General features: G+C 43.0%; 1 protein-coding gene across 6 annotated transcripts in view; it reads right to left on the bottom strand.

Annotated features, from left to right (window-relative positions):
* Nucleotides 1–18,802, bottom strand: part of ZNF445 (zinc finger protein 445) — a 47,240-nt gene extending 28,438 nt beyond the window's left edge. For 2 of the 6 annotated variants that reach the window (XM_082412773.1, XM_082412776.1), the window contains exon 1: nt 13,561–13,675. The gene's annotated coding sequence lies outside the window, so the exon portion shown is untranslated. Of the gene's footprint in view, nt 1–13,560; nt 13,899–18,680 lie in introns of those variants that run through there. The other 4 variants (XM_082412774.1, XM_082412778.1, XM_082412779.1 and 1 more) reach the window with 4 other exon arrangements.
* Nucleotides 18,803–23,016: the final 4,214 nt, after the last annotated feature.

Here is a 23,016-nt window from a genome sequence, read left to right as displayed (position 1 = left end):
CACATCTGTCAGAATGGTTATCATCAAAAAGATCACAAATAACAAATGTTGGTGAGGATGTGGAACCCTAGTACACTGTTAGTGGGAATGTAAATTCGTGCAGCCACCATGGAAAACAGTATGGAGGTTCCTCAAAAAACTAAAAATAGAACCATCATATAATCCAGCAATTCCACTCCTGGGTATATACCCAAAGAAAACAAAAACACTAATTTGAAAAGATACATGCACCCCAGTGCTCATAACAGCATTATGTACAATAGCCAAGACATGGAAGCAACCTAAGTGTCCATCAACAAATGAATGGATAAAGAAGATGTGGAATATTGCTCAGCCATAAATAAGAATGAAATTTTGCCATTTGTAACATGGTTGGACATGGAGGGTATTATGCTTAGTGAAGTAAATCAGAAAAAGACAAATACTGCATGTTATCACTTAAATATGCAATCTAAAAAATGAAACAGGGACTTCCCTGGTAGTCCAGTGGTTAAGACTCCGAGCTTCCAATGCAGGGGGCGTGGGTTCGATCCCTGGTCAGGGAACTAAGATCCCACATGCCGTGTGGCGTGGCCACATAAATGAATAAATAAAAATTTAGAATGAAACAAATGAATATAACAAAACAGAAACAGAGAAAAAATTAGTGGTTACCAATGGGGAGAGGGCAGGGAGGAGGGGCATGACAGAGGTAGAGGATTAAGAGGTACAAACTACTATATATGAAATAAATAAGCTACAAGCATATATTGTCCAGCACAGGGACCATAGTAATGTTTTATAATAACTTTGAGTGAGTATAATATATTAAAAAATTGAATCACTAAAACTAAAAAGAGCAAGTTGGGAGAATAGATTTCATAACTTACTTTATAAAAAAGCAGCAGTCATCAAGACAGTGTGGTGCTGGCATAAGGACAGACATACAGATCAATGAAACAGAATTAAGAGTCCAAAAACTGTCTATGGTCAATTTATTTTTAACGAGTGTGCCAAGACCACTCAAAGGGAGGAAGAATAGTCTTTTCAACAAGTGGTACTTGGACAACTATATGTTTACATGAATAAGAATGAAGTTGGACCCCTACATAATACAATATACAAAAATTAACTCAAAATGGATCAAAGACCCAAATGTAAGAAGCTAAAACTATAATGTTCCTATATAAAATGTAAGTGTAATACTTTGTGACAATGGATTAGTCAATGGATTCTACCAAATGCATACCACATGCAAAAAAAAGAAAAAATAGATAAATTGGACTTCACCTAAATTAAAACTCTTATGCTTCAAAGGTCACATGAAGAAAGTGAAAAGACAACCCACAGAGTGGGAAAAAAAAAAGTGTACAAATCACATATCTTATAAGGGACTTGTCACTAGAAAACATAAATAACTTACAATTCAATAATAAAAAGACAACACAATTAAAATTAGACAAAGCATCTTAACAGACATTTCTCCAAAGAAAATATAAAGATGGCTGAAAAACACACAGGATACTCAACAACATCAGTCATCAGGGAAAAGCAGATCAACACCACAATAAGATACCACTTCACATCCACTAGGATGGCTAGAATCAAACAGTCAGAAAATAACATATGTTGGTAAGGATGTAGAGATAGATACTGGAACACTCATACACTGCTGGTGGAAATGTAAATTGTGCAGCCACATGGAAAACAGTCAGGCACCATTAAGTTAAACATACAGTTACTACTTGCAACTCCATTCCTAGATAGATGGATACAGCCATCCTTCAGTACCCGCAGGGGATCACACAAAAAAGGAGCTCTAGCTAAAGACTTAACTTCAAAAACAAAGAGGGACTTCCCTGGCAGTCCAGTGGCTAAAACTCCATGCTCCCAATGCAGGGGGTCCGGGTTCAATCCCTGGTCAGGAAACTAGATCACACATGCCACAACTAAGAGTTCGCATGTCGCAACTAAAGATCCTGTGTGCTGCAACAAAGACCTGACGCAGCCAAATAAATAAATATTAAAACAAACAAAAGAGAGTAAGAACCCTGGGGTAAGCAAGGATTTCTTAAGAAAACAAAAGGAAAAAGGGTGATATATGACTATGTCAGTATTTTAATACCTCTTGTCCAAAAAAAAAAACCAAAAGCACAAACCACTGGGCAGAAGTGCAAATGTGTACAGCCACTAGGAAAGGTAGTTTGAAAGTCTGCAGTGAAGCTAAAGTCACATTACCTATGCCCCTGAAATTTCACTTCTAGGAAGCTCCCTGGAAAAACACTTGCACAAGTTTTCAGGCATTTACACAGGTGTTCACTAGAGTACTCTTTGTAATAACACAATATTGGAAATGACCTACTTGCCCATCAATACAACTAAATAAAAGTGTAGCACTTTATAGGATGAAATACCATACAACAATTTAAAAGACTGTACTAGACCTTTAAGAAACAATACAATTGTTTCACTGTTCACTGGGTGGTCATGCTATGCAGCCAAGGTTAAAAAGCAGGTAAGTGCCACCCACAGAAGAGACCAGAGCACAATTCTAAGTTCCTGAGAACAGACAACACACACACTAGGCTCAAGTGATACAGTGTTCACTTAGAGCAAGAGAAGAAAATAGTGTGTACAAGATTCAACCCCCTGCAATCCATTGGTCCCCCATGACCAACGGATCCACTTCGCAGCCAAAGCCATGCGGGCGGAACAGATACCAGCACCACCCTTCATGATACAGTAGAAGGACCTTGGTCCCTTACCCATGGGGTCTGAAATACAGAAAGCAAGGGAGGGCCTGGGGGCCACTGACACATGCACTTAAGAAGAAAAAAGGGGGGCTTCCCTGGTGGCACAGTGGTTAACAATCCACCTGCCAATGCAGGGGACACGGGTTCGAGACCGTAGGGGAGATCCCACATGCCGCGGAGCAACTAAGCCCATGCGCCACAACTAGTGAGCCTGCACTCTAGAGCCTGAGAGCCACAACTACTGGGTCCACATGCCACAACTACTGAAGCCCACATGCCTAGGGCCCGTGCTCAGCAACAAGAGAAGCCACCGCAATGAGAAGCCCGCGGACCACAATGAAGAGTAGCCCCCACTCACCGCAACCAGAGAAAAGCCTGTGCACAGCAACGAAGACCCAACGCAGCCAAAAATAAAACAAAATTTTTAAAAAAACATAATTCTCCAGGAAAAAAAAAAGAAGAAAAAAGGGGTATAGATTAAGCACTGAACAGGTAAAGATAGTCCCTCAAAAGGCTGTAAGCACAGCACAGGCTATGAAGGCTCTTGATTTCTTTGCAAGAAAATGTCCTCAGCCAGGGCTACTCTTGCAGAGTTATGCTAGAGAGAAGCAGCTGCACCTGACTGCTTTTCCCAACAGTATCAAAAACGTATGCTAAGTTGAAAAGAACTTAGGTATAACTGGAGAAAAAACCTAAAATCATATTTATGTGTAAATTTGTTAGGTGTGATGTACATAAAAGCACTCGAAAGGTTTTTAAATGGCCTAAAAGGATTTACAAAAACTCCTACTGATTGTGGGAGTGGAGAGATTGGAAATAACAGTTAAAGGGAGACTTTAGTTTATTTGTAGTGATTTGATTTTTTTTAACACAACATTTATGTACAAGGTCTCTTCTCTTTTTTTTTTAAGATTGTACAATGATGACAGCAAATATGCCAAAATGTTGGAAGAAGTTACTCCTGTGTGTTGGAAATACGCCTGCCTGTTATTTTCTTCTTTATATTTTTTGTCTTTTCCCAATTTCCCCCCCAAAAAAGTAAACTAAGAGGCAAGTTTTAGAAATTATAGTTATGAACTCACTTATTTATGTCTTAAACAAAATAAAAATAAAGCACAGTTTGCATATGCACAAAAAAGTTCCTAAGCCTTGGCCACCAAAGTGTTTTCAGCAGTTTATCTCCTCTGGCAAGTGGGATTAGAGGACTTTCCATTCCTGTTTTTCTATGTTCCCTGAATTGTACATTATTTTTATAATCCGCAAAGTGATCAATAATTCTGCTTAAAAAACAAAGCAACTGGAATTCCCTGGAGGTCCAGTGTTTAGGACTCGATGCTTTCACTGACCAGGTTCAATCCCTGGTCAGGAAACTAAGGAACTAAGATCCCACATGCCGCATGGTGCAGCCAATTAAAAAAAAAAAAAAAAAAAAAAAGGGTACTGAGTATCAGCTCCCAGGACTGAAGAGGTGGGCACTCAGCAGAATAGGTTACACGTCCTTGAAGGGCAGTTGTATGTAGATGGTGGCTGCAGCTCAAGTAACTGCAAAAGGGAAAAGAAACCTGGCTGGCCCTTGTTCTGTTTTAGCCACCGAGTCAACAACCAAACCAAAGAAGGCTGGTTGAACTGAGAACAAGGTAAGACAAAAATTGACAAATGAGGTAGAGAACAAAAGAGAGTAAAATGCCGCCCAAAACCACAACATGCAAAAGAAAAAAGCAAGAAAGAGCATATTAAAACAAAACCAAACCAAAAGAGTCTACAAAGAAGTATGTATGGCTGTTAGCATAACTGCCACCATCATGGGCCCATTCAATTCCTCCTGTCCCTCCAGTGACCCTTCCTGTAACTGTACTATGAGGTAAAATCACTTTTCTGTCATCAAGGGCTTTGTAGTTAATAGATACTGTTTTAGGATCATTAGTTCCAGGTGGCCTCTATGCTCTAACAGTGTCCAAACAACGATGAAGACCTTCACTGACACATTCCCATCGCCCACCAGACTAGTTACCCATTCATGAAACTTGACTTAGAAATGCACTTCCTGGAAAAAAAAAAAAAGAAAAGAAAAAAGAAATGCACTTCCTATTTCCAAGCACATACCCCCATACCTAGGTTAACTATAAAGCTGTCCCAGTGGCCCCTTAGTGGTGCGGAGTACAGCTGCAAATGCTTCTAGTTCATCCACCTGATCTCACCATGTGAGTAAATTACCCTCTAATAAACTGATCCACTGATTATATGGAGCTGCCTGCCTTCTTTTTCAGTCTTAAGCTATCTTCTCAGCTCAATGGGCACTTTTCATTCCCTCCGTTCTCCAACTGAAGTATGAGGTAGACTGCAGACCTTGGCACCTGTTGTAAAGTGGCTCAATTACTCAGTGCACAAGTCACAGATGATGGTTGGTCATCTTCCCCTGAAAGGGTGGAACCTTCCACCTCCCACCACTGTTAAGAAAATTTAAAGAAACCGTTACTTCAACCAGAAGCCATCATCACCTACAAACATCTCCTGAACTCAGCAAGTACTGCTAGGACTGTCCAAAAAGATGACTGTAAACTGAGATGGGATGAAGAAAGCATGCCATCTATGTGGCTGGACCACACTGACTTCATTTTGTCAGCTCCATCTTAGGCCCACAGTCCCCTTTCTGAGCTTTAGCCTACTCACGAGGAATGCACCCAAGCCAGATAAGTTCCCTATCAACTTTTACTCTTGCCTTCATCTGATACGAAAACTGGAAGAATGCATTTTGCTAGTCCAGATGGTTAATGGTCCATGAGGAATAATGTTCATGAGACCTCAGAAGGGAGGAGAAACCCCCAGTTCCCACTGGCACGAATGTGCTTCTCGCTTAGTAGTCAGATTCTATCTTTAGCTTTGGTCCCTTTAAATTCCCCCATGCCGGGGCTTCCCTGGTGGTGCAGTGGTTAAGAATCTGCCTGCCAATGCAGGGGACACGGGTTCGAGCCCTGGGCCAGGAAGATCCCACATGCCACGGAGCAATTAAGCCCGTGTGCCACAACTACTGAGCCCGTGCTCTACAGCCTTCAAGCCACAACTGCTGAGCCCATGTGCCACAACTACTGAAGCCTGCACACCTAAAGCCCGTGCTCTGCAACAAGAGAAGCCACCGCAATGAGAAGCCTGCGCACCACAATGAAGAGTAGCCCTGGCTCTCCGCAACTAGAGAAAGCCTGCGCACAGCAACAAAGACCCAGTACAGCCAAAAATAAATAAACTAAATAAATAAATAAGAAAACATTTTTTTAAAAAATAAATAAATAAATAAATTCCCCCATGCCCCTTCTGGCAGCACAGAGTTCAGCTGCAAATGCCTCTGGTGGTTGTCCGCCCATACTGCCACTATGTAAGTACCCACAATAAATGTCATAATTACACTTCATGGAGTTGCCTGCTTCATTTTTTGGTCTCAAAGTTTCTTCTCAGTTCGGAGGCTATTATTCAATATCCCCACCATCATCCAGATAAAAGAAACTGCAGTGCTGCTACAAGGGGATGGAGAATCAATTGAAGAACTACTTTGGAAGCTGCTGAAGTTTTGGCAGAGAAATGAAGCTTTGCTGAGAAACAAGGGGGTGGGGTAAGGAAAATAAGTACACAGAGAAAACAAAAGCAAAGGAAAACTGAGAAGTGATAAGGTACATAACTGAAGGCCTGTAAAAAGAGACTTGAAGACACAACAACAAGAGGAGGCTGAAGAGGAAAGGTGCCTCCGGAGCGGCAGCGGCAGGCTCCAGCCTTGCTGAGCCGCAGCAGCACCGACGGAGCTGCTCAGGGGGAAGCTGAGAGTCACAGGAAGAGGCGAGAGACTTTCCCAGCCAAACTTGCAGAACAGACTGGGGAAGAGAAAGGCACTCAGGTGCAGAGAAATCCGGGAGTGAGACGCAACAGAATGAACTGGAGACCAGAGAGAAATATTTTGAAGAAACACACCTAGCGGGAAATGTAAATGGCACTGACCTATATCAGGAAATTGAGACCCACAGGGAAATTAGCACCAAACATAAGCCTCCCAGCTGACCTGCTCTGAAGCAGCTGCTGCAGAAATGTCCAAAAAGGTCAGTGAAGTATTTGTAAAGAGGTGATGAGAAGACGGACCAACAGAAAAATGAGGGCAACTGCCTGTGAATATGGCAAAAGATTCCAGCCCTCTGAGCCCAGCCCCTGCAACCATGAACATGGATAAAAGTTAGTGACTTCCTGGGACTTCCCCGGTGGTCCAGTGTTAAAGAATCCGCCTTCCAATGCAGGGGACGATGGTTCAATCCCTGGTCAAGGAACTAAGATCCCACATGCCGCGGGGCAACTAAGCCTCCACGCCACAGTTAGAGAGCCCACGCGCCATGAAGCCCGAGGGCCACAACTAGAGAGAAACCCGTGCACCACAATTCCTACATGCTGAGACAGAGATCCCACATGTCGCAACTAAGACCCGACACAGCCAAAGAAAATTAAAAAAAAAAAAAGAAAACCATTCCTTTAAAAAAAAAAAAAGTTAATGACCTCCTGGGCCTTTCGAAGTCTGAATGAAAGCCCCACAGCATAGTAAAGAGATGGGGCCAGTGAGCTGAAACTGCCCAATTAAATTCAGGTATCCTAATGCCTCAGGGTTCCTTCCAGGTCCCAACTAGCTTCTGAGGACAGAAGAAAAGCTTCATTCATCAACTTGTTAAGATTATACCACAAATGGGAGCCCCCAGGCCTGTGGAGCAACCTGAGATGGAGCAGGCCTCTTCTCCCCCCGAGCTTCATCCCTCCGCCCAGTTTCATTCCCAAATGAAAATGGCTTTCAAAAGAACAGGGGAGGACTTCCCTGGTGGTGCAGTGGTTAAGAACCCGCCTGCCAATGCAGGGGACACGGGTTCGAGCCCTGGTCCGGGAAGATCCCACATGCTGCGGAGCAACTAGGCCTGTGCGCCACAACTACTGAGCCTCTACTCTAGAGCCTGCAAGCCACAACTACTGAAGCCCGTGTGCCACAACTACTGAAGCCCGTGCGCCTAGAGCCTAGAGCCTGTGCTCCACAACAAGAGAAGCCAGCGAGATGAGAGGCCCGCGCACCACAACGAAGAGTATCCTCCACTCACCGCAACTAGAGAAAGCCTGCGCGAAGCAACGAAGACTCAACGCAGCCAAAAGTAAATAAATAAATAAATTTATAAAAGAAAAAAAAAAAAAAAAAAAGAACAGGGGAAATCCCAAGCAAGCAGATGGGCATTTTTCAGGGACATTTTCTTCTTTCTGTCATTTTGCTCTATCATCTTATATGCAATTTTTTTTGCATTTTATATATTTAATAGTGATACACACACGATATATATATATAAGATATCTATATTTATCTATCTATATCTATATATTACTTACTAAATGTGATAGTCTCAAGGGAATGCAAAAAGGAAATAACTTACTTTTCTCCACTGATGACCAAACAGACTTTCTGGGATATTCCTTGTCCCTGAATTAATCTTGATCTCAGATCTCTTGGCAGTTCCACCCATTTTTTAAGATAATAAAAAACCGGGACTTCCCTGACGGGCCAGTAGCTAAGACTCTGCACTCCCAACGCAAGGGGCCCAAGTTCGATCCCTGGTCCGGGAACTAGATCCCGCATGCCGCAACTAAAGATCCTGCATTCTACAACTAAAAAGGTGAGGCAACAAAGATCCTGTGTGCTGCAACTAAGACCTGAGGCAGCCAAATAAATAAATATTTCTTTAAAAAGATAATAAAAAACCCAGGCTAACCTAATACCAAAACTTCAGTCTCTCAACTAGTTCAAATCTTCTCCCTTACCCCTAGCTCAGGCTGGATTCTTGCTTCTGCAAAGCGGCAGTGAGGAAGATGAGAAGGGAGGGGGTGAGTAGTGATGTAGTACCACCTATTCTTTCACTGTTTTTCTATCTTGTTCTTGCTTGCCTTCCTCACTTTCTTGCTGCTTCTGATTCTTCCAGTGTCAGAGCAGGGAAAAGAAATGAGAGGCAACCAGGCAAAATCTGATGCTGTCTGGAGTTCTTTCTTGGCTCTTATATGCTGTCTGTTACGGCAGACATCCAACTGCTGCTAGCTCCTCTTGAGAATGCGTTTGTAGATTCTTCGTTGGCACTCCTACCCCAGGCACCTTGGTGCAGTGGCCTTTTATAGTCCACCTTTTCCTAATTTGAGTGATGCACTTTTGGTTTATCCTTTTAAAATTTTCTCTTACCTCCTTTTCAAAGGATTTATATTTGGGGTCGTTTCCTTCTGCCAGGTACCCTGAAAGGGGATTCTTTTAAGGCGGCTTCAGCCTACTTACATCTATGGTATCACCTGACTTATGGAAAACTTACCCTCTTGCCCCACATCTGTGGAAATGTACTTTACTCCCATCGCAATCTTCTCTTCTTATTCTGATGTCAGGGGAATTCTAGCAGCCTCTGATTTTATGGCGTATTCCCCAAACTCTTGTAGGACTATATCATATTCTCAGAATTCTTTTGTAATAGAAGTGGATGTGGTGTTGGCTGGGCTGATGAGTTAGTTTCCTTAGGTCAACAAGCATCCAGTCAGAAAATAACAGGGCAGAATCTTCTTATGCAAGCCTCCTTTAATCTTCTCAAAGGGCTTTATTACTGCCTTCCTCACTCCCTACTCTTGCACTTGGGTTGGCACGTGGGAAGACAGCATTCCCTCCTACATTAGGAAGAGGAAATGCTGGCTCACTCTCAGGCCAACCAACACTCTTCATATAAATAAATATTCACACATAGGCTCAAGTTGGGGGGTGACTAAGATTCACAGGCCCAATTTTGTTCACCTTTTAATAAGTCATGTGAAAATGTGTCTGGGGCCTCTCTCTAAAAATGGTTAGAATGTTTTGACACTTATCATTCATCATTTCTGTTTAGGGTTTCAGCCCACTCTGAGTACAGGACCAATACTATTTAACATCTTCTTACACAAAAATTTGTACATGATAATATGAATATGGAATAAAGTAACAGCCAGATCCTTAATAGTGATTTTCAGGATAGAGAGGTGAGAGAAAAGAAAAAAAGAGAAAAGTGCATATACAATAAGGACAGTATTTTAGAACAATCTCTAAATACACATTTGACTGTGTCATTATACAGATGTGGAGAGATGAAAAGAAAGGAACGGCAGCAGCAAAATGTTTATGTGGTTATCTCAGGATGGTGTGATTTCAGATGATTTATATTTGCTTCTTTATACTGTTCTTTATGATAGTATTTCAAATACATTTTTATATGATCTGGTAAAAACTACAGAGCTGCATTTGTAAAAAAAAAAAAAATACAAGCTTTGGAAAGCTTAAAGAAAATGAAACAGATATCTTACTTTCAGAACTTTTCAGAGCCTGGTAATATATTAATTGGGAATCTCAAAGAGTATCTGCCAATAGAATGGGACTATAGTATTCCCCTTTTTTCAGTATGACACATCTTTAAGAAATGCTATGTCAACAGATGTGTCAAAGAAGGATTATTTTAAAATTATATCTAAGTCATTGGTGTTCTATGAATTTATGAATTTCTGTTTTCTTTCTTACGTACCTTTTAGGTTACATACCTTTTAGGTAATATATTCAGAAATTTCAATGATGTGCCTATCGTTCCCTTTTGCCCCAATTACAGTGTAAACTTCATAAGATTAGGAATCTGAGCTGCCATATTTATTACAATAGGTCCCCATTACCTGACACACAACAGTTAATCAATAAATATTTGCTCACGCAAGAGGGAGGGGATATGGGGACACATGTATACATATAGCTGATTCACCCTGTTACACAGCAGAAAGCAACACAACATTGCAAAGCAATATGCAATGTAATTTTGATTTCCTTTTAAAATCCCCATTAAGTAATCTCTTGTTCTCATCTTTTTCCTGCCAGTGAGAGGGTACATAAGGTTTATTTTATACACTAATAATAAACAAACAAGTTTCTAAGACAATTGCCACTAAAGAAAGATTGCTTCTAGTACACATTTAAAATGTTAAAATAATATTTATACAAATTTGCCAATTAAGAAATGAGCTCAACCTAGTGCCCAAAATTTGGTTTCTCAATACCATTCTACAATAAACGAAACCAGGAATCCTTGCAGAAATGGTTGATTCCAGGGCTGGGGGAGATGAAAATACAAGATGAGTAGCTTGGGGTGCCTGAAAATCAGAGAAAGACACAAAAAAGGAAGGGAGCATGTAAGGGGAAACAGGAGCCAACTTGAAAGAGTTCCCAATGGCCAAAGTTACAATAATTTAGTGACTTCCCTGGTGGCGCAGTGGATAAGACTCCACGCTCCCAATGCAGGGGGCTGGGGTTTGATCCCTGGTCAGGGAACTAGATCCCACATGCATGCCACAACTAAGAGTTCGCATGCCACAACTAAGGAGCTGGCGAATTGCAACTAAGGAGCCCGCCTGCCACAACTAAGGAGCCCGCGAGCCGCAACTAAGACCCCACACAACCAAAAAAAAAAAAAAAGAGTAGTATCACCAGTAAGAAGACATATTGATATCATCCTCAATCTAAGCAGGAGAACATCTGACAAAACCAAATCGAGAGGGTCACTCTAAAATTACAAATACAAAATACTTCAAAAGTGGCAAAATCATGAAAAACAAGTAAAACTGAGGAACTGTCACAGACTGAAGGAGAACTAGAAGACGTGACAACTAAATGGAATGAGGGATTGTAGACTGGATCCTGGAACAGAAAAAGAACATTAGCGAGACAGCGATGAACTCTGGATAAATCAGCAGTTTAATTAATAGTATTGGACCCCTGCAAATGTCTTAAGTTTGATGACTGTACTGTGGTTATGCAAGATATTACCTTTAGGTAAACCAGGTAAAGATATAAGGGAACTCTGTAAAGTTCTGACACCCTCTGTGTGTCTGCAATTATTCAAAATAAAAAGGTTTTTAAATTGAAGATGTTTGAGTTCTTACTGTTTTTCTTAATTTATCTCTATCTTGGATATTAAGGATTAACTTGGCAATCAAGGATACTGAATACTATCAATTGTTATCTACAATTTGAATTCACTCTTCCATTAATTTAACGAATATTTACTAAGCATCTATATTATGTTCTAGGCACTAAGGTCTCTGCAGTGAATAACGCAGACAGAATGCACTGCCTTGAACAGCTTATGGGAAGACAGGCAATGAGACAGAGATAGTGACAGGTGCTATGTGGTAAAATAAAGCAAGAAAGGAAGATAAGAGGTCTAAGATAAGGGAAGGAAAAATATAAGCTCAAAAATTCAATCTTGTGGAGCACATGATGACACCTGAGGGACCTCTTTCAGACAGTTTCTGATATTAAAAATACTGAAGATTGCAAAGTAATATGAGTCATATTTTACTACACTTTCTGTATTTTTACTCTTGAGCATGACATCATAGAATGCTCATGCATTAATACTTCCTGGATACCGGGAGCCACAGAAAACTTAACAGTGGCAAAGTTACTATCTTTTATGCTTTTATCAGTTTTCCTTCCTTATAAGTACACATAGGGGTTTTTGACCAAAAATTGTCGGCCTTTCCTCAACATTAAGAGCAACATGTAAGAGCAGCCGCATTCATCAGCCCCTGAAAACACACACATTTTCAGCCCCTGAAAATACACATGCGTATAACAGACGGAAAAGTCCCTGAAATCAAATTACAGCTAAAACTGCTCTCTGACACTTCCTTGCAAAATAACCCACCTAATGTTAATAAGTTTTCAGTTCTGAAATGCAAACAGTTTGAAACAGAATGGTGTTGTTTCCTGGCCACACTTTTAACTTAAGAAGGTGAACATTCTCTGATTTCTTAGGCCAATGTAAGTGAGAAGACAGTAGAGTGGTTTTAGGTTACAGCTTTACCTTGGGTTTAAAAACTGTATTTTATATAGTACTCTTTCATTCTGAAAACAAACAATCAACCTAATACACATCACTTGTTGAGCATTTACAGCTTCATGTAATGTGTACTATGGAAAATAAACTGCAAACAAAATGTTTTTTTTAATTATACTTGCAAAAATATGTCTCAGTGGTGCCATACTGCTGGCCCCAATTTTAACCAATATATGGACAAATGCATTCCACAAGTTGAAGACGATACAATTTTCAAAAAGCAATAATATGAATGTACATGCCACTGAATTATACACTTTAAAATGGCTTAAATGATCAATTTTTATGTATCGTGTGGTAAATGTTATGTACATTTTATCACAATACTACTAAAAAGAGCTTTTTAAAAGCAACAGTATACAAATACGGAATCATTATGTTGTACATCTAAAACCAATATGTTGTTCTATGTGGATTACACCTCAATTTTTTTAATTAAAAATAAAATATATAGATTATATATCTTTAAAAACGAGTAAAATAATCCCACTTCTTAAAAAAATATATTTGTACATGTATAAGAGTTTGCATAATCGTGCACAAATTTTAAAAGGTCAGGAAGCCTCCGAACGAAAACAACGGATTGCGGGTACTTTCACTTTTCTAACGCTCACCCGCGTCATCTAATTACATGTAATGAATACGCTTTGTTTGCATAATTGGGAGAAGTGATAAAACACAGAAACCATTACTCCAAATTCGCGCCCCGGGCAGCGAAGCGCAGGCAGATACGCCCTCACCGCGGCGGCTTGGGCTCCCAGGCCAGACCCCAGCCCGGGCGCAGCCTCCAGGCCGAGCCTCACCCGCCGCCCGCCGGGAACCCCGCGCCCCCACGACAACCCCCGCCGCCCCGCTCCCCCCCCCCCAACGCCGCCCCCCGCCCCGCTCACCGACTCCCAAGGCCGCGAGCCCCTAGGTCCCCTGACCACACGGCCCAGGCCGCGCCAGCAGCCCCGCGCCCGGCTCTCCGCTGACCCCGCATCGCGCAAGCGCGTCACCGCCCCGGGCCTCTCGGCCTCTCTAGGAAGCTGGGAGGGCTAACGTCTCGGCTTCTCCCGGGACCAAGTGCCCTGCTGGACGACCTCTGAGCCCAGCCCAGGAGGTGGTCCCCACACCCCTCACCTAACCCACTGGGCGCCTGCCTTTTCTTGGTACCCCAGAGCTCCATCCGTCTTATCCTGTTTTCCTACACCCCTCCCCATGTGTGTTCAGGGCATCCCTCCAGGGCTCCCTCCCTCCAGGGAAGAACGGGATCAAAGCCAGGGGTCAAATCAGGGACCAGCAAGATCTAGATGACCAGGCTGGCCAGGAGGAGCTGTAAAGGGGGCCACTCATTACCCTCTGGGGCCCCGTTCAAGGAGAGGAACCAAATCCTAAGGAAGGTTCCGTTCAGGACAGTCCCTTCCCCCATCACCACCACAACCAGGGATACTTGCTCATTCCCAGTCCACAGGCACACAAAATTTTTCCTGACCACAGCTTTCAAATGTTTTCTCCCGTTAACAAAATTCAACTGAGCAAATTTTAAAGCTCTCTTGGCTTTAATTAGCAATTCATTGTGGTGCTCCAAGGACAAGGGACAAGATGAACTCAAAGGGCCAACATCGAGGGACAGGGAGTTACCGGATCACTCTGTCACGTAGCAACCATTACAATATCCCTGATCCCTCCCAAGTAGCATGCCCTGTCCCTTTCCCAACCCATATAAGGAAAGGTATTTGCCCCGTTCTTCTCCTGCTCTGCACACTGGAAGTATGCATACCCTGCCCAAACAGCAGGTGACTCGTAACTTCCTTTGTTCCCTGGATATAAAAACAGACCAGTAACCCTTGCTCCGGGTCGGCTCTCCCTGATTATCAGGAAGCCGGCCTGCTCTTCTGGCAGCAACCCTTCCCTTTAATAAATTCTATCTTCTTTACATTCTGCCTTGTATCTGGAAATTCTTTTCCAACCCGCGTTCAGACCATGACATTCCTGAATCAGACTGCATCCAATTTAGCAGGTAGAGAGGAGCTCTGAGGAGTATACAAAGCAAGAGCTTTTATAGGCAGAAGGGAATAAAAATGAAGGACCATTGGGACAATTTTTTATAGTTAACCTAGGATATGGGGGTAGGTGCATTCGTAAGTTAAGATTTATGAACGGGTAACTAGTCTCATGGGTGCTGGGAATACGTCAGGGAAGGTTTTCATCATTGTTTGGGGACTAACAGGGCATAGAGGCTACCTGGACCTAATGATTATTAAACGATATTTATTAACTAAAAAGCCCTTTATGACAGAGAAGTGATTCACTGCACGGTACAGTACAGAAATGATTCACTGCACAGTACAGTCCTGGGTAGGGTCAGTGAAAAACAGTAGAAATTGTAAGGGCCCAAGATGGCATCAGTTATGCTAACAGCCACACACCGGGTCTGGTACAGGGAACGGTTAGCCCCTGGGTGATTTGGTCTAACGTGAGGCCTTGTGTGGCCTCGGATTTTAATGGATATTGAGATAATTTGGGAAGAGGTTTAGTTACGTCTATCTGAATATTTATAGGTTCTGCACTTTGTATTTTCCCAATGTCAGTATTAGAGGTAGCCCGCAGATATCAGGGTAACTTGATTAAATTAGGGATTTTTGGCTGGAATTCTTCCTCTTCTATACCAAGGACAGATTGTAGGGCACCTAAAAAGATATCCTTTCAGGGAATTCCCTGGCGGTCCAGTGGTTAGGACTCTGTGTTTCCATTGCCGGGGGCCTGGGTTCGACCCCTGGTCAGATAACTAAGATCCCGCAAGCTGCGCGGCCAAAAAAAAAAAAAGATATCCTTTCAAAGTGCTCAGCTAACAAATGGGACCTAATTAAACTTATAGGCTTTTGCACAGAAAAGGAAAACATAAGCAAAAGGAAAAGACAACCTACGGACTGGGAGAAAGTATTTGCAAATGATGTGACCAATAGGGCTTAATTTCCAAAATATACAAACAACTCAAAATTTGGTCAGACCTGTGACTTCCCATTCTATTTTCTGCCTTTTAATCAATCTACTTATCTCAGGAGAAAATACATTTACCAATAAGGCAGTTAGAGCAGGTTGGGCAGCGTCATCTATTGTATGGAAATCAGAATGCCTTAGGAAGAGAGCTTTCAGATGGGCTTTAAAGTCTGCCCTAAATTCATCTTTCTTTTGTTTGCAGGTGTGAATAATAGAGCAACCACTGCAGGCAGGGAAAACCTTGAGAAGAGCTTTTGAAAGATCCACTGCTATTTTGTGAGCTTTTTCTGGTCCATAAGGGGACCATGTTGGAGATCCAGGATCTTGAGTATCATTCTCGGAGTTACACCATTCTGCCTCCTGCATCCATTCTGGGGCTTTCCTACATGTGCACAAGCTGGTGAAGATCTGACAGCCCAGTTGAGGACTCTAACTTCTTCAAAATACTTCTGGGGATGCTCCCTGTGTTTAGGAAAAATTCTTTAACTGTGGCCCTTAGTCTGTGACAAAGGACTGAAAGATACCCAGAGGAGATCATTAAAAGTTAAGGGCTTCCCTGGTGGTGCAGGGGTTAAGAATCCGCCTGCCAATGCAGGGGACACGGGTTCGAGCCCTGGTCTGGGAAGATCCCACATGCCGCAGAGCAACTAAGCCCATGCACCGTTAACTACTGAGCCTGAGCTCTAGACCCCCGAGAGCCACAACTACTGAGCCTGAGTGCCATAACTACTGAAGCCCACGCCCCTAAAGCCTGTCTTCTGCGACAAGAGAAGCCACCGCAACAAGAAGCCCGCGCATCGCAACGAAGAGTAGCCCCCGCTCAGCGCAACAAGAGAAAGTCCGTGAGCAGCAATGAAGACCCAACGCAGCCAAAAAATAAATTAATTAATTTTAAAAAAAAAGTTAAAAGTTTACTTTGGCGACTCTCCACCCCAAGGCATGTGCACCCTTGTCGGCCAGTGCAGACCTTCGGGAAGGAGGTGCAGGCCTGGTGTAATCTGTCTGGACAGAGTGAAAGAGAACAGTGCAGAAGGACTCCAGCCCACTAGTGCCTTTGTACTGTATTGGTTTTGGCTACGCAGCACTGGTTTCTTCTGGTGGGATAAGTGGCATCACTGGCTATGCAAAAGCAGGCAGTGTCCCGTCTCTGGCTGCCAGGCTCCTCTTCGGTGGTTTAGCGGGCCTGGGTGCCTATCAGGGGTCTCAGGATCCAAGGAACATTTAGGTTTTCTTCGTTACATCTGGAACCTTGGCTGGCATTATGGGAATGAGATTCTACCACTCTGGAAAATTTATGCCTGCAGGCTTAATTGCGGGTGCCAGTTTGCTGATGGTCGCCAAACTTGGAATTAGTGTGTTGGGTAAACCCCATCAGTGGTAGTCATGGCCCAGATTGGACTCATGAAGAATTTTTAAACTTCCACTATTTTTAGTGTATTAAGATAAATGAGTACAGCATTTTGACATATTCTGACATTTTATTTAAAACAACACTGAACAAAAACAAACAACAACAACAAAAAACAACACTGAACTTTGCGGAGAAAAAAGTCAGTCATTATCATTACAACCCTAAAGAGGTGGGTAAAGTATAACACAAGAGCTTCTTCCTGTAGTACCCTCATACAGTTTGATTCTTGTGTGTTGGTGTTATCTGTTCTTTCTGTATCTACAGGTAATATCTCCAGGGATAAAATGTTAAGTATCACCACTGGGGCCCCTGAAACCCTGTGTCCTGCTCAGAGGAACAGTGTGAAAAAGATCTCTTAATGAGATTTAGGATATCTGTTCTTTTGCTTATCTTAGAGCACAGACCTACTTTGAGATTATGTTAAATGAAATCAATGAAAATAAAGTTTACTATAAATAAAAATAAAATAAAAGGTAACTAATAGACTCTTCAGAGTGGAAAGGTGATTCAGATAGAGGATTAGTAGACTGGGAGTACTCAGGTAAAGGAAGATAGATGCGAGTGGTAGGAGTCACGTCAGTCTTACAGCCTTTGGTTTTGGGTAACTCTTGTGTCTTTAACTTATCATTAGTGCTTTTATTAAAAAATATTTTTGGCCCTGCGGTATGTGGGATCTTAGTTCCCTGACCAGGGATCGAACCCATGTCCTCTGCATTGGCAGCTCAGAGTCTTAACCACTGGACCGCCAAGGAAGTCCGTTCATTAGCCTTATGCAATGAATCTTTCAATGAAGCTATTTTGGAACCTTGAAGCCTTTTGGAGGCTTCTGCATATCAGTTAAAATAATAGGTATTCCATTCTGTTGGTTTGATTTGGGAACACTTGATTACAATTGTACTTTTTGAATGAATGGCCTTGTCTAACTGGAATGTTCCCCCATAATGGTCATTGTAAATCTAGGTTGTCTTTAGTAAGATTTTGACATTTTTGTATGTATCTATAGCTTCCAGGACCATAGTTCTTAGACATAAAATAAGCAGGTGTGCCAGAAGATAGAACACTCAGTCCTTTGGAACTTGAGGACCCTATTTCTTCAGTGAAGCCTTTGGTCTCTTAGAACCAAATTCATCCCTAACAGGAATGTGCCACTGGGTTGGAGATTCTGTGATGTTTTATGTTTTACAGGGCATCTCATTGCACAAAAATTTTCTTGAGGTTGGCAGGTGACCTAGTACTGATCTAACCCATTCCCTAACCAATTTATCCTAGAATGGGGGTCTTAGATTAGATGGTGAGCTCAAACAGCTTTTAGGTGCTCAACCTGAACCCATCTTTTGCAACTTTGCCTTCCAAGATTCCCATTAACAATAGGTCGATCATTCTTTTACCTTATGTGTATATCAGCAGAAACCAATAATAACTGAGAAGGAAATAGACCTGTGGATGTCAGCAGTAACCAAAGAAATGGTATTGTGGACTGACCAGGAGCTAGGGACTGGTGCTCCGTTAGAGCCTCCTGTCAGTCCAGACTGCCCTGTTAACCCCGGACTGGAAAACCAATGAGAGCAGCAAGCTCAGATGCAAAGGGAGCAGAGCTCAGATCCGAGAGAAACTTACCCACGGCCTTCAGAAGCAGCGAGAAAGAAAACAAAAGGGTTCAGCAGGTGCCAATGCCTGTGTTTCCCATTGTCCTTGAGGATGTTAGTAGACTCCCTTGGATCCCATTGTCATCACCAAAACTGTTAAAGAACAAAAGTCAATGAAGTAAATTAATTTTATTGGCCTTGGGACTTCCCTGGTGGCGCAGTGGTTAAGAATCTGCCTGCCAGTGCAGGAGACACGGGTTCAATCCCTGGTCTGGGAAGATCCCACGTGCTGTGGAGCAACTGAGCCCGTGCACCACAACTACTGAGCCTGCCTTCTAGAGCCTGCGAGCCACAACTACTGAGCCTGTGCGCCACAACTACCAAAGCCCGCGCACCTAGAGCTTGTGCTCTGCAACAAGAGAAGCCACCGCAATGAGAAGCCCGTGCACCGCAACGAAGAGTAGCCTCCACTCGCCGCAACTAGAGAAAGCTCGAGCGCAGCAACGAAGACCCAACACAGCCAAAAAAATATTTTAAAAATTAGAAAAATAAATAAAGATCTTATTGGCTTTAATTCAGCAACTCATGAATCAGACAGCACACAATTTAGGAGATAGACATGAGCTCCAAAGAGCTATGCAATGCAAGAGATTTCATAGGCAGAAGGGAGCAGGAAAAAGGAAGTTATACTAGACAAAAAGGATATTGGTCGTTGCAAGGTTACTCTCCTTTACAAGGGAATGGCAGGGCTCTATCAGGCAGATTACCTATCTAGTGATGATCAGGAAATTCCTGAGGGATTGGGACTGGTTTAAAATTCCATTTCTGGCAGAGCCAAAACTTTAAATTAAGTTTGATTTTGGTCACGTGGGGCTTAGCATGAGCTACTCCATTTTGGGCCTGTTGTCTCATCTTTAAAACTCCTATAGGTGAGTTCTAACAGGGCTCACCTAGTGGGTGAACAATGGTGCTATCTGCCAGTATGTAGAATTCTGGAGGGGTAAGTTTGCGGGTAGAGAGGCTGCTTGAAGAAGGGCTGAAGTCACATCAGGAGACTGCCCAGTCCCTGTAGGAGCAAATGTCTTCTATCGACAGCATCAGAGAACCTTGAGGGTGTGGAGCCAATGCCATAAAGACCACCTGCTGCCATTGGAGGACACGTGCAAGCTGCTGTGTCAAGGGGCCAGGTAGCTGTCCTGGTTGCCCTCTGGTACATGCACCCTAGTGCCAGGCCTCAGCATGTTGCCAACTGATGTTTCAGTAGGAGAGGTGCTCATCCGTGCGCTGAGGCTCTGTTCCAGCCGTCCGAACCACCCCAGGTTCTTTGTCAATGCCCCAGCCGCCAAGGATGGAAAGAGAGAATGGATCCTGGCACCAGAGAGCTATTGATGAGATGGAAGAGAAACCAATGGCACATGAAAACTGAATAACTGAGGAGAGTTCAAGGGGTGACATATAAAATTGTAACTGTTAAGGAAACGGGCCAAGAGGTGGTACAAAATGCCAAGGCTAGCAATATTTGAAATGATAAAAACAAAGCAACAGGCCCAAAATGGAGTAGCTCATGCTAAGGGCCAAGCCACCAACATAAAACTTAACTAAAAGTTTTGGGGGAATTTCCTGGTGCTCCAGTGGGTAAGACCCCGTGCTCCCAATGCAGGGGGCCCAGGTTCGATCCCTGATCAGGAAACTAGATCCCACATGCATGCCGCAACGAAGAGCCTACAGGCTGCAATGAAGAGCCCGCATACCGCAACTAACACCTGCTGCAGACAAAATAAATAAATAAATTTTTTAAAAAAGTTTTGGCTCCTCCAAAAGTGGAATTTTAAACCAGCCCCAGTCCATCAGGAATTTCCTGATCAGCACTAGTTAGGTAATCTGCCTGATAGACCCCTGCCATTCCCTTGTAAAGGAAAGTAACCTTATAACCAACCCGCTTTTTTGCCTTGTATAACTTCGTTGTTCCTGCTCCCTTCTGCCTATAAAAGTCTTTCATTTTGCAAAGCTCCTCAGAGGTCCTTTCTATCTGCTAGGTTGGATGCTGCCTGATTCATGAATTGCTGAATAAGGCCAACAAGATCTTTAAAATTTGCTCAGTTGAATTTCGTTTTTTAACAGGAAGCTATTACCGCCTGTAGGAGCAGGCTACCTGACAGAAGCTGTGGCCTTCAGTTTAGGGACATACTCAACCCATGGTCCAATACAAAGTGAGCTGGGGGAATAAGTACCTGAACCTGACTCTCCCTCTGACCTTCTGCCAGGGCCTGCCACTGGTCCAACCCAACAGGAAGCTGGAGGGCAGTCCAAGAAGGTCAGCTTTCCAAGTCTTAAGGCAGGGTTGAGAAGAACCAAGAGTTAATAGCGGGGGGGGCTGGGGGGGGGGAGATGCAACTGGAAAATATCCAACATACCCAAAAAGGAAAATGGGGACTGCTCGTCTATGCCTAATGTGTCCATGAATTTCCTTTTGAACTATGTGAAAGGAAAACAAAAATGGAGTCAGTATTGCTAAGAGAGCTCACTCAAATGGAGCCAGGAGGTAATTGAGGAAGTGGGACTTATACACATCTCAGCCAGGATGGAATCTGAACTTTTGACCACTTATTGACTTATAAAGGCAGGCATCCAGAACATCTACACATGTTCCAGAAACTTAAGATACTTATCAGACCCTTACCCTAAATAACTCATGACAGCCTAACCCTTAAGGGCAAATATTTCTTTTTTGCATTAGAGCCAATCATAATTCTTGCAAGACAACTTTAACAATCTTGTGGCTTTTGCCTTTATAAGCCCCTGATCCTTTCTCTTCTTCAGAACACTCCTTCGGTTTTACCCAAATCTGTGTCTCCCAATTTGCGATTCCCAAGACCCCAAATAAAGCTCTTTGTTCTATGGACACAGAAAAATTAGGATCGCTAAGCCAAAGAGCGTTGCTCACCACCCAATTCTGCGAGGGTTAAGTTATAACCCACTGCAGTTGCTGACCTGACAGTTGCACTCCAAGAGGAATTTAAAGAAAAAAACAGGATGAGGCACCTTGTACTTTGGATACACATGAACAGGCAGGCCCATAGATAGTTAGATGTATATCTCAGGAAACATTTTAATGGCCCTGGATTTCTGAAACTTCCCATACATAGAAAAGCACTAAAACTATTAACTTGAGACATCTGTTCTTTATGATTTGCAGTATCTTTTTCTTTTGATGCACGCATTTGAAATTCTGTACCAAGATATATGCTTGACTACACTTATTTCCTAGCCAAAAATCGTATTTAAACTGGCTTCTCCCCTACCGCTTCAGAGCAGTTCATCAGAGCTGAGTGGCTCTCTCCTAGGCTTTAGTCCTCAGCAAGACCCCAGATAAAACTCAAACTCACAACACTAACTTTGTGTCTTTCTATAAGTCAACAGTTCTTTGCAGCCTTGGTACTAATTATTGTTCGACAAATAATGTTCCTGATAACTTGTCTCCATAGGGGTGGGGCTGAAGGGGGTTGGGGGGGGGATGGGAAATGAACATTCATAACCACCCAAAGGAAAGAGTTGTTTGTTTTGTCTGTTTGAGAACAGAATGTTCCCATCACAGAGGAGCTCGAGCAGGTTCTGTGTTTGGGGTGTGCTTATGCAACGGGACAGCAGCTAACGTGGACAGCACCCAGACTGGTGTGGTCAAACAGATCCAGCAGATCGGCCCCTCCAGTGTTTGCACCGCTGCAGAAGCAGTCTCTTTGCTCTGTTTGCTCTGCTCAGAGAGCAGCTCTGTTTTGAAGTCCTGCCCCGCTCCCTGAGGCTCAGCCCACCTCAGCCACTACCTGATTTCTCTGAGAGCCACAGCACAGAGCCTGTAGCAAGGAGGTCTCTTCCGTCCTCCGGTTGGGGGCCTATTCTTGGAGCTCTGTTTCCTGAGTGTTTTACCTCCTTTCACATTGGGCCAGTTTGCTTGGCAGGAGCCCTGGGCAGAGCTTCTCCAACTTTAATGTGCATGGGAATGCAAATCACTTGAGGTTAAACAGGTTTAACTGGTTAAACTGCAGATTCTAATTTGGGAGGTGTGAGAGGGGGCAAAGACTATGTCTGACAAATTCACAGGTGTGCCCATGTTGTGTTCCTGTACCGGGCTTTGAGTAGCAAAGAACTGTGAATGTAAATCACCAGCTCTTAATTCTGCTGCACAGTATAATTCCCTGGGGAGCTTTTAAAGTGTTTACATTGCACATCAGTTAAATGCAAAGCTTTGTGGGTGGGGCCCAAGTGTTCCTACTTCTTTACCTCCCCAGGTGATCCCAACATGTAGCCAAAGTTGACAACCTGGGAGTGCAGGATCCTTCCTTTTACCCTGATTCCCTGCAGCGTGCAAA

The sequence above is a fragment of the Balaenoptera physalus genome (genome assembly GCF_965194825.1).
Source record: "Balaenoptera physalus genome assembly, chromosome: 11".
Lineage (NCBI taxonomy): Eukaryota > Metazoa > Chordata > Mammalia > Artiodactyla > Balaenopteridae > Balaenoptera > Balaenoptera physalus.
The sequence above is the reverse complement of the archived record's forward strand: the minus strand, read 5'-3'. Positions and strand labels throughout refer to the sequence as shown.